Source organism: Bombus vancouverensis, chromosome 1 (genome assembly GCF_051014615.1).
Source record: "Bombus vancouverensis nearcticus chromosome 1, iyBomVanc1_principal, whole genome shotgun sequence".
In the NCBI taxonomy this organism is placed as follows: domain Eukaryota; kingdom Metazoa; phylum Arthropoda; class Insecta; order Hymenoptera; family Apidae; genus Bombus; species Bombus vancouverensis.
Genome location: NC_134911.1, coordinates 20,461,862 through 20,476,948, shown reverse-complemented (window position 1 = coordinate 20,476,948; position 15,087 = coordinate 20,461,862). Strand labels below are relative to the sequence as shown.

At 35.1% G+C, this 15,087-nt stretch overlaps 1 protein-coding gene and 1 long non-coding RNA gene across 2 annotated transcripts in view; both read left to right on the top strand.

The window, feature by feature from the left end:
• MESR6 (misexpression suppressor of ras 6) overlaps positions 1–15,087 on the top strand; it is a 419,881-nt gene that overhangs the window by 34,051 nt on the left and 370,743 nt on the right. The gene's annotated exons all lie outside the window — the stretch shown is intronic.
• On the top strand, positions 8,712–12,195 carry LOC117158718 (uncharacterized). Its single transcript, XR_004464449.2, has 3 exons — positions 8,712–10,375; positions 10,461–10,821; positions 10,893–12,195. It is a non-coding gene; the product is annotated as an uncharacterized LOC117158718 (long non-coding RNA).

The following is a 15,087-nucleotide window of genomic DNA, read 5'->3' as shown; positions in this document are numbered from 1 at the left end:
AAATTACTTTTTCAATTTATACGCTATATTTGTTATGTAAAATAATACAGGGATTTTTGTTAGATTATCTCTAAAAGCGTGAGAAGATACAGCTTGTAAAATAATTTCGGCACTAGAATGACACTATGACTGAATGTAGCGGAAATTAATTTGAGTATTAATTGGTTCGAAAACACAAATTTTTCGTCTAAATGTAACGTATTAAATGTGAGATATCAGAAGAAGATAATGCTGGAAATTTCGTTGGATTAGCTTGGAAAGAATGGGAAGGTAAAGATTACAAAACAGTGTCAATAGCGAAATAAAACTGTAACTAACAATAAGTATAGAAGGTACACCCACTCTTTTAGTAGATCAACGTATGTACTTATAATATATATGCACATTCTGCGAGAAGTAATGAAAATACTGTGGTTACACATACGAGAGGTGATTACACAACGAGGCGGGATTTACGCTTTATTTACTATAACCCGAAGATATAGATGTGTCATAAGGCTACCGATTCTCGTAAATAATACAAGCTACGAGCTTAAAGGCCGATCGCTACGATCGAATCCTTCATTAATTTTCAGGCCGAGCCAGACCGCCGGCACAATGTGACGAATTTAACGACATTCCGTGGCCAAACAGATTTACACATAATTCCTTTGTCAGTGAACGTGCAATGACGACGATAACGGTGTAGGCTGTTGCGCATATGATACGCATGCCGTATAATATTATACCGTGGTTCAAACTGTATATTTGCATACACAATCTTCGATGTTACGTGTACGGTTTGAAATTTTGCTGCTTCGAATAATGAATCATTTCAGGCATAACCAAATTATGCATATCTCTTGCGATAGTTTTGTACTATTTTTCATAAGAAATTTCGTTCTTTTATAGTTCATTCTATAATTATTACTTTACTGATTCAACCTTGGGGGGGACACATTGACTGAGATACACATACATTCATTGTAAAAAGAATATAAAAATGAATTAAACAGGTAAGGGTCGATCGAATACACAATAAACAAATTATAAATCCGAACTTTTTAATAGAAATATTTCATACAGATTTTCAATAAATCGGAAGAAAAGTTTTAATCGTAACAATGCTATTAAAATTACGAGATCGTTTAAGATTAAATCGGTTTCTGTAATATGATAAAACTCCAACTTTTCTTTCCAATCCTTTATTTGTTGCTACAAATATTTACATTTGTTTTATAGTTTGTTTAATATAGAAGAGTGTGCATCTCGGTAGTGTTAGCGACGGTCAGTAGGGAGGAGTTTTTGTTGTTTTAGTTAGAATGTGTGTGGTCTATTAATGGTGTATTAATGGCTGGAAGCGAGCAAGTCAGAATTCAATTTATCTGTACTTGTCGGGAGTCAAACAGTTCTTGTAATACGTGTTCGCCAATTCTCTCCACTACATAGCATTTTTCACTCGCGATAGAAGTTCAAGATCAAACAAGTAGATTTGATCGATATTAGTTGAGTTAATCGAGCAGTAACCGAGACAAATGAAGTCCGTACGTAGTAAAATTCTACTATATGCAGAAAAGTTTCGTTAAAACATTCTTCTTGTGGAATTTTATTTAAAATCATGAATTATTCATAAATATATTCTTACCTTGATGTTGATAGCTTTAGTAGCTATCATATGAGGTGCATAGGCTTTAAGTGGTAAACATTTGCAGCATTTAAACGGTGAATTTTTATTTATTTGCCGAAGTATTAATATATTTTTATTTATCGCAGTATATAGCCAGTGATTACGGTGTTGATGATTTTATTGAATATAAAGTAGATTGGGTAAAATATGGTAAACCTTCGTCAATTTTCTACTTCATTGGTCATTATTTCCAAGCGATTATACGCGTTTAATGTACCATAAAATAAATATACAGGGTGAATCACCACAAATTAACGCGTTAAAGAAATTTTTATCCTTGGAAATAGTAAAAAATACTTGTGTCGAACGTGTTTATTTCTCCGCGAAATAAAATAATTAGATGCTTGGGAATAATTTTTGTTTTTTAGCACTTTTTCGAATCTCAAGGTTCTCGTCTTGGTTATCTTCTTGTCTAGAAACGGAATGCGTCATTTTCCTTCGAGCAGCTCCATTTTAATCGATGCACGTGGAAATTCATCGCCAGGATACTAGGATTACCTTGAAGCTATTTAGTTATTTAAAAGAGTAAATTATAATGATTCACCTAACGCACGACATAACATAATTATCCAATTAAGAAAGCATGCAACAGGAAGTTACTACGTTTATTTTTATATCTTTTCTTTATTTATTTCCTTTAACTAATTAAATGAAACAGTTTATCATATTAGCTGTATTAATTAATATAATATATAAATATATAGAATTAAAATCCTTTTTTCCGTCTTTGAAACCTAATGAAATCGTTTAGAAACTAATTTCAATATATTACACGGTCGTAATTTTGATATCCACTAAATAGTTTACTTTTTGCTCAATGTGTAGTATCTTTTCTGCAATAACTGTCTGGTTTGTTGATAGCATACTTTCTTATTACCTCAATGTACATAGTACGTTTCAAGTTTTTCTGCTAAACGTACACAAGTATCCATTAAACTGAACGAAGATTAATAAAAAAAAGAAGCTCTTAACGAGATAAATTTCAGAAGTAGTTTCTTATTCATATCCAATATCGTTATTTTTATGTTTGTGAAACTTTCTTCTTTTCTTTAAATCGTAGAATGTACTGACCTCGTTTGACACGAAAAAATTTCGACTCCTTCCATAGCATTATACATATATATAGATATCCTCACACAATATCTTAAAACACTTTTCATTTTCATAAAAATTAAGAATTTTATGTAAATTCTAAATTTCATGTACTTTCTAATGAAATTATTAATATACTTTGTCAGGACTTTGTATTTCCTTTGTCGTACATAAAATATCTAATGTCAGATATTTCCTGCTGTTTCTTGATCTTACTTGGCTGTTTCTAATTCCGACAAACCGGTATGACAATCGTCTTAAAATCGTCGATCGAGCATGTAGATACTCCATTCCATTACCTCGTACGCACTTCGTTTCTTATTTTCCTAAGAAATCATCATCCCTCTTTATCTATTTATCACGACATAAACATCGAAAGCATCATCTGCCAAATTCACAGTCCTTACGCCCCTTATGCTTTGCTGTCTGTACGTGCATCGAAGAACTAGTCCGCCATCAGAAGAGAAGCATAAGAAGCCGAGAAACCTCTCATTAAAGAAAGTAGCTGTCTCCGAAAATGATGTCGAAACATCTGTGCCCGGGTGTAGCGAGCGGTAGCCGAAATTAAAGCACGCCAAAAAGTCTCCGGCTGTATCGCGGTGAATTTAATGTCGGAGCATCAAGCTGGCGCGAAAGTGTGCGCATAAAACAAAAGAGTTCGACCGCGAGGAACTTTTTCTGTCTGGCCATTAGCTGCCGGCTTAATTTCGGCCGTTGTTGCGCACACGTGTACCTATATACGGTTGCGGTGGAGTGTCGCCGTGAAGGGTGGTGCAGTGTGCAGAAAAAAGGAAACTCGGTATCGTTCGTGTTTATACCGCGCGGACATTGTAATTACAGGCAAACATCGCGTTTACCGTGCCGCGAATCGCGAGATTATTAAATGTCATTAAACACCGCGTCGACAGGCGGGTCTGGGCCGTGCGCATCTTCTCCCTCTTCCATTACGCGAGCGAAAAGGGATGGTACGAAGCGGCGGGGCTATAATTATTCGCCCGGACGCGGTATTATCCTAATTGTCTAAACCTTATGGCGTATTAATATCGAGCTTCCCGATCTTGGTAGGCGGCCACGACGCGGATTATTATTTTCGTATCGCAGCAGCTATTTCATTATACCGATCGTGGCGCACTTACCTCTCATTAACCTCGTAGCGGCCGCGCCGATGGAAAAACGAGCGTGACGACCGCTGCGGTGTTCGCGTCGCTTCGAGACAGTGTTTTAACCAGCGGGCTACAGAAAGAAGGAGGGAAACGGTACTGGTAATTGAATTTTGAATTACGATGTCCCGTCGATGTTTCAGTACAAGTATTAAAATTTAATATCTCGAGCAGAGTCGCACGAGTTCCGCGCACAGAGAAAGAGGAAATCGTCGGCAACGTAATGTTCACCTGTTAAACAAGCCGCGCCACCCCTTTCTGTCTTTCTCTGCGCTACGTATGGTTGATTTAAGAAACGTTGCATAGGCATTTCTGAATGCAACCGGAGCTTGTAATTATTGCCGGTTTATGCGAGCATTCGGTCGAAATGAAACGTATCCTGAGTCGTAAAATGCTATGTGTAAAGTGGTTTCAGTAAATTTCGAGTTTTTTGCCTGATTGTTGAAATATTTACCTTCCCGGTGCAGTTAGAAGGATGTAAAATTCATTGGTTATATCCGTGTCTGGTTAATTTGATGGAAAATATAATGCAAGGTATATTGCAGTGGAGAAAACGATCGTCACATTGCCAATTTTTACTATAGTCTCGTATGAATAACGTGCCCATTTAATAAGCCCGCGGAACTTTACTTGTGTTTACTTAGTTGGCGCAATAAAATCGTTCACTGTAACTTGACGAATTTATTGAGCAGATCAGTACTGAGCTGTGTAGCTGGACGTTTTTCTTCTTATTCTTCTTTTTGGTAGGAAATTCCGCGATCTTTTTCTTTTTGTTAATGAATCTGTGGTCTTTTCTGCTGTTTTCTTCTCATAGAGTTTCTGTGATCGAAGAAGGAGATCGAAACGGCAAAATAGTCGGTTGTTTTCGCGAAACTTGGAATCTTTGGTGCGATTATATTATAGTTGAGCGGAGAAAGGTGTTTTCGGACTGGGTTTAGAGTTCGTGGCTGTTATTTCAGACCAGGAACGCGTACTGTTTGTACGAAGGTAAAACCCGAAGAAGAAATAATCAACGCGATCGTGCTCTTTGTACGAAAACAATTGTTGTTTTCTATTTGAAACGGCTCGTTACGTTTTTAACGACCATGGTTTAAACTTCAGGAGAAAATTCTTCTCTCGGACGAACAATGGCTTGGCTATTAAACTAAGAACATAGTTCCTTCAAAATACGTATGGAGCTTCTAGCTTTTTTCCAACGGAATGCAATTTTTTCGAATACATATTTATAAAAGTTAAGCGTGTTTTCGTGTATTCGTGTAAACGCATATTGTGTATTTCAAAAATAAGGATTTCAGGTGCTGTTTTCTTTAGATTTACGTATTTTCTTCGGAGTTTTTAGTATTAAACGTGTATATCAAGTGTATCATACATTTTGCAATTTAAAGTATCGAGCACTACGAAATACTATTATCTAATATTTTATATCGAATATAAATAAAAATTACTCATTCAAGAATCAACTAATGAATATCTATAGACATTCTAGTATTATAGTATTTTATACTAAATACTCAACTCCCTGTCCCATAATATCAGACTTATAATACGGACCAAACATAAAAAATACACGAATCTAGCTCATGATACGTACCGCAAATCGAAATTAACAAATAAGAATGATATTTATGGTTAAGTTATAGATTCGGAATATTAATAAATGCTTTTGCTCTAGCACATAATAACCGTTACCTCCTATTGAGCGTACTGTGACAAAAAATAAATCGCAAGGCAAGAAATTAATTCTAAACTCGTACTTCCACCCCAAATTATGTACGTTTAAAAAGTATTGTAACCAACGATCAATTTATTCTTTCAGATACTTAAAAAATTCCATACATAATTTATATAAAATAAATAACAGATTTATCAAGAATCGTAAAGATCAGACAAAACTTTTATTTCGGTTATTATTGATTATTTCATGAAGAATAGTTCTGAGAAACACCATCAATTTATAAACCCTTCATCCTAAATTCCTTATTCTAGCTTCGAGGTGAAAATATCAAATATCCAGTGGTCGGTGATAAAAGAAAACGCTCGGCCAGTACCGTATTCTCCTTTAAAGGTAATTACGCAATTAACAGGCCAAACGGCTTCCCGTGGTGCAGGAATGACTGTACAAAAATCCTAACGGCATCGGAGCGTGGCCATTAACGAGCAGACCGATACTGCCCCGGCGCAATAAAAAAGTGAAACTCATTAAAATTAGACTCGGCTCGTTGCTGGCTAGATCGCGCTTAGGCTCGAACACCTATTTCGGTTTATCGTGTACGCGAGTGGCACGATCGCGAGCGCAGCTCTTTCCGGTAGGAACGCAGCCTCTATCTCGCGTCTAATCCGCGATGCGTTAGCGGACACGGAGTTTCCATTAGTAGCTCTCAGTCGTAAGTACAATAATACAAATGGCAGGTTCGCGCGGATGCCCATAAATTAACGATAAAAAAGCACGCGACTTTTCAGCCGTGACTTGTCTGCCTTTGAAGAGCTTTTCATTCGCGAGTCGCGTCCAACGATGCGAGTATCTTGTTCCTTTGTCTATCACTCGTACCATCATTTTGTAATGTCGTTTCATAGGTTTCGACCTGTATCCTTTTGCTTTAGATGAAAAGGAGACGTTGCTTTGCGTATAGTCATTTTTGATAGAGACGATACAGATGAATTTTTTATAAGATATATGGGGCTGTTGTCGATGACTATATGTATTTTATTTTTTTAGAAATTATTTTTATTTGAAAAAGGTGTAATAGAAATTGTTGAAAAAGGGACATGTCAAGATAAGAATTTTAAATATCATATGGAAGAGTCGGAAACAGATAACGCTAGATCTCTTAGTAATTTTCGATTAAATTTTTTCGATTAAAACAAGGTATAATACTCGAAACTTAGTAATTATAACATAAATTCTTTCTCCTTTTAAAATAGCTTACAAGTACAAAAATATATTCCATTTGTCTCGCAGAAACCATAATCTAAAATCGGCACCGCATTACAACCGCTTTCTACAAATAACCATCCATTAGCACATTCGCTGCCACTAAAATATGACAATCTTTCCCCAGGAGCTTCATATCTTTTCAGTAAAAATATTTTTACTTTGTGTAATAATATTTGTTTTAGCAACATTTCCCGCTATCTCCGTTGCTTTCCAACTAACTTTCTTAAAACGCATAAAACTAAAGACATGCTGATTGCGTCAACAGAATTAGATACTTTTAGTCGGACAACTACATTTTAAATAACTTAGTCGTCGACTATTAACTCCTCTACGTTCTTTCAATCATTTTAGACCCAATCGTGCTAACAAGCCTCTCAAATTTGAAGAAAGCCTAAAAGAATCGTTGTTGATGTTATCAATGATGGTGTGTTAAAATTTTTCTTCAAACGTTAAACCTGTTTTTACTTGTGAAAAGGAATAGAATTGTCACGTGAAAGAACCGTAGCGGGAATAACACGATAAACTCAAACGAATAATCAGACTGAAAATGTGGAAGAGCATAAAAATATCACGATACGCGCTCGACTCCATAATGTTCGCAATTAATAATAATTCGTAATCCACGAAAAGAGCCGGTGCATGGAGGCAAGTTACCGTCGGTTGGCGAAACAAAGCGATAGAGGGTCCCGCAGGCCAAAGTTATTATTCGCGTATCGCGGAAATCGTTTCATTATCCGCTCGCGAAGCTGTAATCGCGCATTGTGTGCTAAATGCGCGTAACGTGGCCAGAGAACCCCCTGCGGAGACTTGGCTAGAGCCGATTCTGTTTGACTGGAGGTTGCTCGACAGAGCGGCGCCAACCGGTTGCCGCGGCAGCTGGCTTCCTTCCATCGATCTCAACGACCGAACTCCGACTACGAGAACCGATCGTGCCACGTCTCCGGGCGACGCTGAAGAACGCCGAACATCGGTTCGACGTGCACTGGCTTACGAAAGTATTCGAATATTTGGCGTAGAAAATTTGTACATTCATATTGCGCGTATTATACGAAACATTAAAAAATTTCATTAACTTTGTAACGAGATGCGACGATGTCGATATTGGTGTTGGTCAAATTCCAGACAAATTGAAAGATGTACATAAGTTGCAGTCTGGTATATTCATAAAGAATTTCTATAAATATTCGAACATATCACAGAAAATTATTAGACGAAGCTTACACGTATATATTATGTGTGTCATATAAATCATTTTGAAATTTCATCAGCGCTGTAATGAGACACGACTGTTATGATTATATTGGTCAAATCTGAAACTAATTTCAAGATGTATATAGAAGTTTCAATCTGTATGTTCGTAAAAGGTTTCTATAAGCATTTGAACATCTATCATACAAAATTTCTGTGCATATATTCTGCGTGTCATATAAATCATTTTGAAATTTCATCAGTACTATAATGACACGACTGTCATGAGTATATTGGTAAAATTAGAAACAATCTGACTATAGAAGTTGCAAGATGCTAAAAGTATGTTTCACTAAAAATTAGTATACATAGCTATCCTAATATAATAGCTATCTCAAGAATGTAGTAAGTATTATATTTTGAGATTTATTAATAAAATCAATGATAGCTCTTAAATACTTTCGTGATCTATACGAAATACTCACACACACATATATATTGAATATCTTCCAATTCCTACGTATATTTTTAGATTTGTTTCAAACTTCATCAATAAGATCATTGTTGGTTACGTAAGTCTCGTAACAGCGTTAATGAATTTCAAAATGTTTCGTATGACACACATAATATATTCATAAAAGATGTGTACAAGTGTTGGAATAGTTTTATGAGTCTGTGTATCGATAAATGCGTGTTGGAGTGGCGGCTTCTCGAGAAGCCTGACACGGACAGGCAACGAGCCACGGAACGTCGTCTGTGCTTCGTTCCTTGTTCTTTTTCTTGTTTTTTTCTTTTCTTTTTGTTTCTTTCTTCCGGTTGGTTCACTGTCGCTCGTGGCTGGTGTATCAAGATTGATTTATGCCGGTACATCTAGTGGGCGGTCATCGACAAAATGTTGTGGGACGTATTGTCGATGCTGTGTATGACTGGTATGATTTGTGTCGAGAATATAGTGGGTGAGATTGATCGTGAGTTGGTCTTGAATCGCTGAATGCGCGGCGAATAATATTTAGCAGCGAGTTTGCTATGGTTTGAGGGTGTTTGGTGTTGTAATGCAAGTGTGGGACGAGAGTTGGTGGAAGACGACTTGCGTGATTCTACGTCCTTAAACCTTCTGACGTGGATTGTTTTTTCGTACTTATCGATATTGTTTAAAGCGTCAAAATTTGTTTAATTAATAATTTAATTTAAAAGCCGTTTTATTGCGACCATAAATATTATACATACTCTTTATTCGAAAAATCTGACAGTTTCTCCTTTACTTAGCATTTTACATTTTAAAGCACTTATGATAAGAATGAAAGAACAGATTTGTATTAGGTTGTCCGAAAAGTTTCTTTCGTTTTGTAAGAAAATAATAGACGCACAATGTTTTTTGTTTTACATTAGTTTATTGAATTATGCACGAACATAATGATAGAAATATAACGAAATAGATCATACCTAATTTAATAAAATAATAAAAAAAACAGAAATTGTTGTCCATCTATTATCACCTTATGAAACGAAGGAAGCTTTTCGGACAACCTAATAGCAAAATAACTAGAAACTAAAAGCAGAGAAGAGCATCTAATTTATATTAAATATGCCAGTGTATATCCGTGGACTAAATAAGTTTTTGGTGACTTTATGGATTATGGATATTCAAAGTTACAACGCATAATTTTACTGTGAAATATTAATTATATTGAATCTGTAAACATTCATTAGCCACAGAAATAGGATTTAGTATATTCGTATTGCGTGAACGTATCGTATGTATGTATTCATTGGCCCAAGAAAATGGAATTAGTTTACACATATAGGCGTGGTTGATGAGATTAGAATAGTTCATTTCAACGATATGTTCGTCAACAGTATGCTACATTTTTTATTATTGAGGTTGAGGTCGACTGATTGAAGAACGAGTGAATGAATCTGTAATGGAAAAGTATATTGAAATAACTAAAGGTATAAGTTTATGCTGATTCAGATCCTTACTCTCTTAGTGTTACTAGACAATGGAATCGATCGCTCATATATTTATATTAAAAGGACATTACCAAAAAAGCTAACTCTGTAGCTTTAGCTAGAGGCTACAGAGAACATAAATAGAAATTTGTTTATTAGTTCTTTTGCTCCTAGACCTTGCAAACCAAAACATAATGTATATTCAAGGGTACAATGATATGCACCTCTCCTTATTTAGAATATTTCTGAATAATAGCAGTCTGCAGGTCATGTATGTACATAAATAAAGATGTAGAGTTTTTCTTGAAGTAGTTACTTCAACATTTATGATGGAAAAAATTAAGTCTATCGAGAGAATATGAAACGAATGTTCGCTGAAAGTTGGTACTTACAGATTTATATTGTAGATCAATGAAACTGGTGATATAAAACGAGTATCCCCAAGAGCTGAAATTCAAATGCATTCTAGGGAAAATAACCGTGCCGATGAAGTGTGGAATTCAAGGAATGCAATAAGAATCGAAAGCAACTGATCATAAATCACTGTTTCGTACGAACGTGTAATCTGCTAGAACTTCAACGAGATTACACAGGGGGCTAATAAATGACGACTTAAAAAACACTCGATTTGTTTCCTTAATTTAAGTTAGAAATCAGAAAATTGCAAGAAATTCCTGTTAAATTTATTTTAGAAAGTTCTCTATCATTGAGCACAGAAAAATTACGAACTATGGAGACAAAAACTTCGCATCTTTAAATGGAAATAATAAGAACAACTGATCTGATAACTGTACTGGCCATCCATTAACAGCTAGCATATTAGAAAGAGGGTAAGATTATTTACTATGAATATAATAAATCAAATACTGCAATGTAAAATGTAAAATACATATTGTTCCAGGTTGGCCATTAAACACAGTAGCCAAAGAGAAATATCCAGAGTTTCGTAATAAAACAATATTAGATTAAAAAGTATATCAATCTTCAATCATCAGTTGGCACGTACTAATCTATACTATCTAAAATATATTCAATCTTAGTTGGTACATTCTATTCCATCTAATACCATCGTCCGGATATCGTTTATCTTGATACTCTTAATGTTACAAAACTAAATGAGAAACCGAATGAACGCTGGTAACCTGTAAAAGATTGAAAGAACTCATTCTTAAAAAAAAAAATACAAATTATAACGTTACTTAGATTATAATAAAACGTCGTAAAGAATTGTAATTGATTTCACAAAGATAGCTCTCGAACATTTCTTATATTTTACTGCGAAACTTTCGAACAGATATTTTGTATCGAATTCAATTGTGAATTAAAAGTATACGAAACCACCGTTCGATCGGCGAAGAACGACTAGCAATATCGAATTTGATTTGGTACACAAAGCGTACAAGTACCCATAGAAATCCATCAAATGTAAAATCAGCTGGTTGCATCATGCCGCCTCCGCCGCTGGTGCAGCAGGAGGAAAAAATTCTTTTAAAACTAGTCATAGCGCATACATATCCCGCAGAAACGATCGTGCGTTCGATGTGTAGAAGATATCGATGATGCAACGATGCATTTCCAAGGTATCTCAACCGAGGACGCCATTACTGTAAAATCGAAAATACCCGGTTCGTCGTAAAATTCAAATAAGCGTTCCCGGTCGAAAGTGGTTCGGTTGCGTGGTAAAACGTAGCATTTATTTCGATAAAATCGCGAAACGAGCGACCGGAAACCATCGGGTGTTAATAACCTTGGCCTGTGAAATCGAGCTGCTGAAAAATTTACTTGCAACGTGTGTTTGTTACAAAGATAGAGTTTAACGCTTCGAGCGTGCCAGCTAGAAATAAGCTGCGATCCAAGTTCCACGGGAATGGTTTAATATCAATCTATTCTTGACTACAATACCTTTTTCCATGAGATACTTGCTACGTGCTTGGTGTTTCTAGTCAGTTGGTTTGGAATTTGTAATATAGGGTAGTGATCTTCTTTCCTTTTTCTTGTTTTTTCTTGTTCTCAATTAATTAGGTACAGTCGTATCATTCGCTATAGCGACGACTCACATGCACATTGGCGACTCACAATCAGCCGAAATCATCGGTTGAATTTCTATATTTGGAAGGGGGTGGTATGTTTCAGATTACTAAAAACTTTAGCAATTGTAGGATTTTATATAGATTTTTATAATTAGGGGAAAAATGGATATTAAAGTGGAAAATTTGTTATAATGTAAAATGAGATACGGCCCATGGTTTTCTATTAAGAAATGGATTAAAATTAAATTAAATCGCCTTTAGAGGGAATTTGAAGATCTATTTTCATAAAAATTATCTTTCATAGTTAGCGACACATGAGAGAAATAAATCAGGATATTAATAAGTAGATAATAAGCAACAATGTTTGAAATTATAATATTATAGCAGACGTAGAAATAATATATTAAAAATATATAAACAGTACGAACACACAGTGTTCAATAATCATGCAACAATTGTAAAATGCAATGTCTAATCCCTTATTTTCCTTATTATTGACGTAGAGTGATCAATATCCATCTTGTTTAAACGTTTTGAAAATGCATAATGTATCAACGTAGCAATAAATCAAGACCTGTCGGTTTACGTATATCGAAGAGATTATATTCAGAAAATTTATGGCTAGGTATTAAACGTAATTTACTGCATTTAGTCAGTAACTTTTCCTACACGATTATTCTTGGAATAGATGTTAAAATGTATTAGGATATTGTTGGTATCTTGCATATTATTATTATAGAAAAATGACATACCATGTTAAACGAAAGGTGAAATAATAATATATGAAAATGACTAACAAGATATTACGTTTAGTCTGTAAAAAAATCTTATACCGTTACGTATTGTACATACTTTGATTCGCTAACGGTTCATACTACTGTGTCCGTGTATAATTTGCTCAATCTACTAGCCAACGTTAGGTTAAAGGAGCAAGCTAGATGACATGAATTATACTTCTTGTCTCCTTTTTATGTAAAATTTCAATTATAAAGTAACTTTTTGTAAATAAATTATTTGCACATTTCAATCTATAGAAAATACGCTTCATATAATTCTTTGTCTACTGTATTACTTTACAAAATAAGAAATTCTAATAGTTCTTTATGTTACATAATCATAATGTGAAACACTCTGAAAAATAAAAACTCTTCATACCAAAAAAGAAATCTTCCTGAATAACAAGAGGACAGAATTCCTGACTAACGCTTTTTACTAGAAAATATTTCTAGATAGCTAATGATTCTAGGCAACAATGGCTAAAATTTTCCAATAAGTTAATACTATGCTATATGCGACGAAACGAATGGATTAGTTTCCACATTATAGCAGACAATGCCTGTCAGATAATCCTTTTCATTTCCAAATCGTTCGATTCTACGCCTTTCGCTCAAGCATGAACGTTGTCCAGCCCTATTTCGCGGCTATAAAGTCTAGATAACCACGACACGCATGATTTCTTACCTAATTCACGAAAACGAATAGGAGAAGCATGAAAACGCCTCGCGTAGCCAGTGTGTTCACCTCGGTTGTTTCAAGGATCATCCCTCTGGCCATCGACAATCACTTACTCGACAATTATACTTGCATCGAAGGAATAACGTTTACGCCTCAATACGATTTAACGATAGTAGACGATACACGACCCCTTAAGCAGTTTTGCTGGCGAATAAAGTTCCTTGTGTGGTTTCTCCATCGTAGTTATAGAACGGGGAGAGAATTTCAAGGAGGCAATTAAAAAACGAACCGATGAATCCAACACGAGTCTTCTTTTTTATTACGTTTGTTAGATATGAAACGATATAGTGTAATAAGACGAAGCTGTTCTATTTGAAAATAAGAGTTTGAAAAATAGAAAGTTTGAGGTAAGCGATTAATAATTATTCAGCCATTTATCAACAGTACAAAAAGTAGCTAATTATCTACTAATGATATATAATATATATATAATAATAATATTCTTTCGATTACAACGAATTCTAACAAAATATCATTCTAACGATATATAAATTACTGTAATAATATAAAATATTAAAATTTGTACGTCGACGCTATCACGGAGCATAACGAAGAAAGAAGAAAGAAGATGACGGAAACAGATACGTAGCAGACGAGATAAGAAACGAGGAAAGGAGAAAGAAAGTAACGCATAGCAAGCAGCGATGCGACGATAGCTCAGCTACGTGGCCGTAAATCGCTCAGATCGTTGAATTAATCGATTGGTAAATAGCAGTTTGATTGCATGACACGTTTGTTAATGAATTCACATAATTCCTGACCGCGATCTCCGCAAGCTTTTCAGCTTTCGTCTTGGCTCTCTTTTTCCGTTGGAAAGTGACATACGATCAACGCGGTTCTTTCTTTACTCTGTTCGTACGGCCCGCGTTCCGAGCGAGCATCTAAACGATATCCGGTGACCCGGCGTTCGTTTCTTGCCGTACGCCACGCCGACCGAACGTTCTTCAAGATTTATGGAACGACCGAGCGCAGTGACGGATGTTTTGCTGGACGAACGGCGAAAATATCCTGCGAGACGATTCTTCCAATACTTATGGGACAAAACAGACATCTTTCGATAGGAAGTCGAACTCTCACGTGAAATATAGGGATAGAATGCGATCCCCTACGTTCAAGAGTATCTCTACATACATTTTATAATATGAAATAATGATCGAAGAGAGAAAATAAGTAAAATTGTATAACGATCAGCTGGATTTATCGTACATCTAACAACTGTTGTGTTCATATTTGGTAATATGAGAAATACCTAAGAAAATACATACGGATCGACAACATTGTTCGTTGTATTAGTGTTATATGACAATGTGGTATAAAGGAATGTTAAATTTCTGAATTCGCACTTTCACTTTCCAAGTTTTACATGTTGTGGTGTGAAAAAACCAGAAGATCAAATACCTTAGAATTTATAGAAATAATATAGTACATTAATACTATATTATAACTACATAAAGCAACTTTATAGATGAAATAAAAGAAGAAGATAAATAAAACTGTAATGAAGAGGATTTAAAATGATCATTTGTATTAATAAAAAATATATTTATGTAT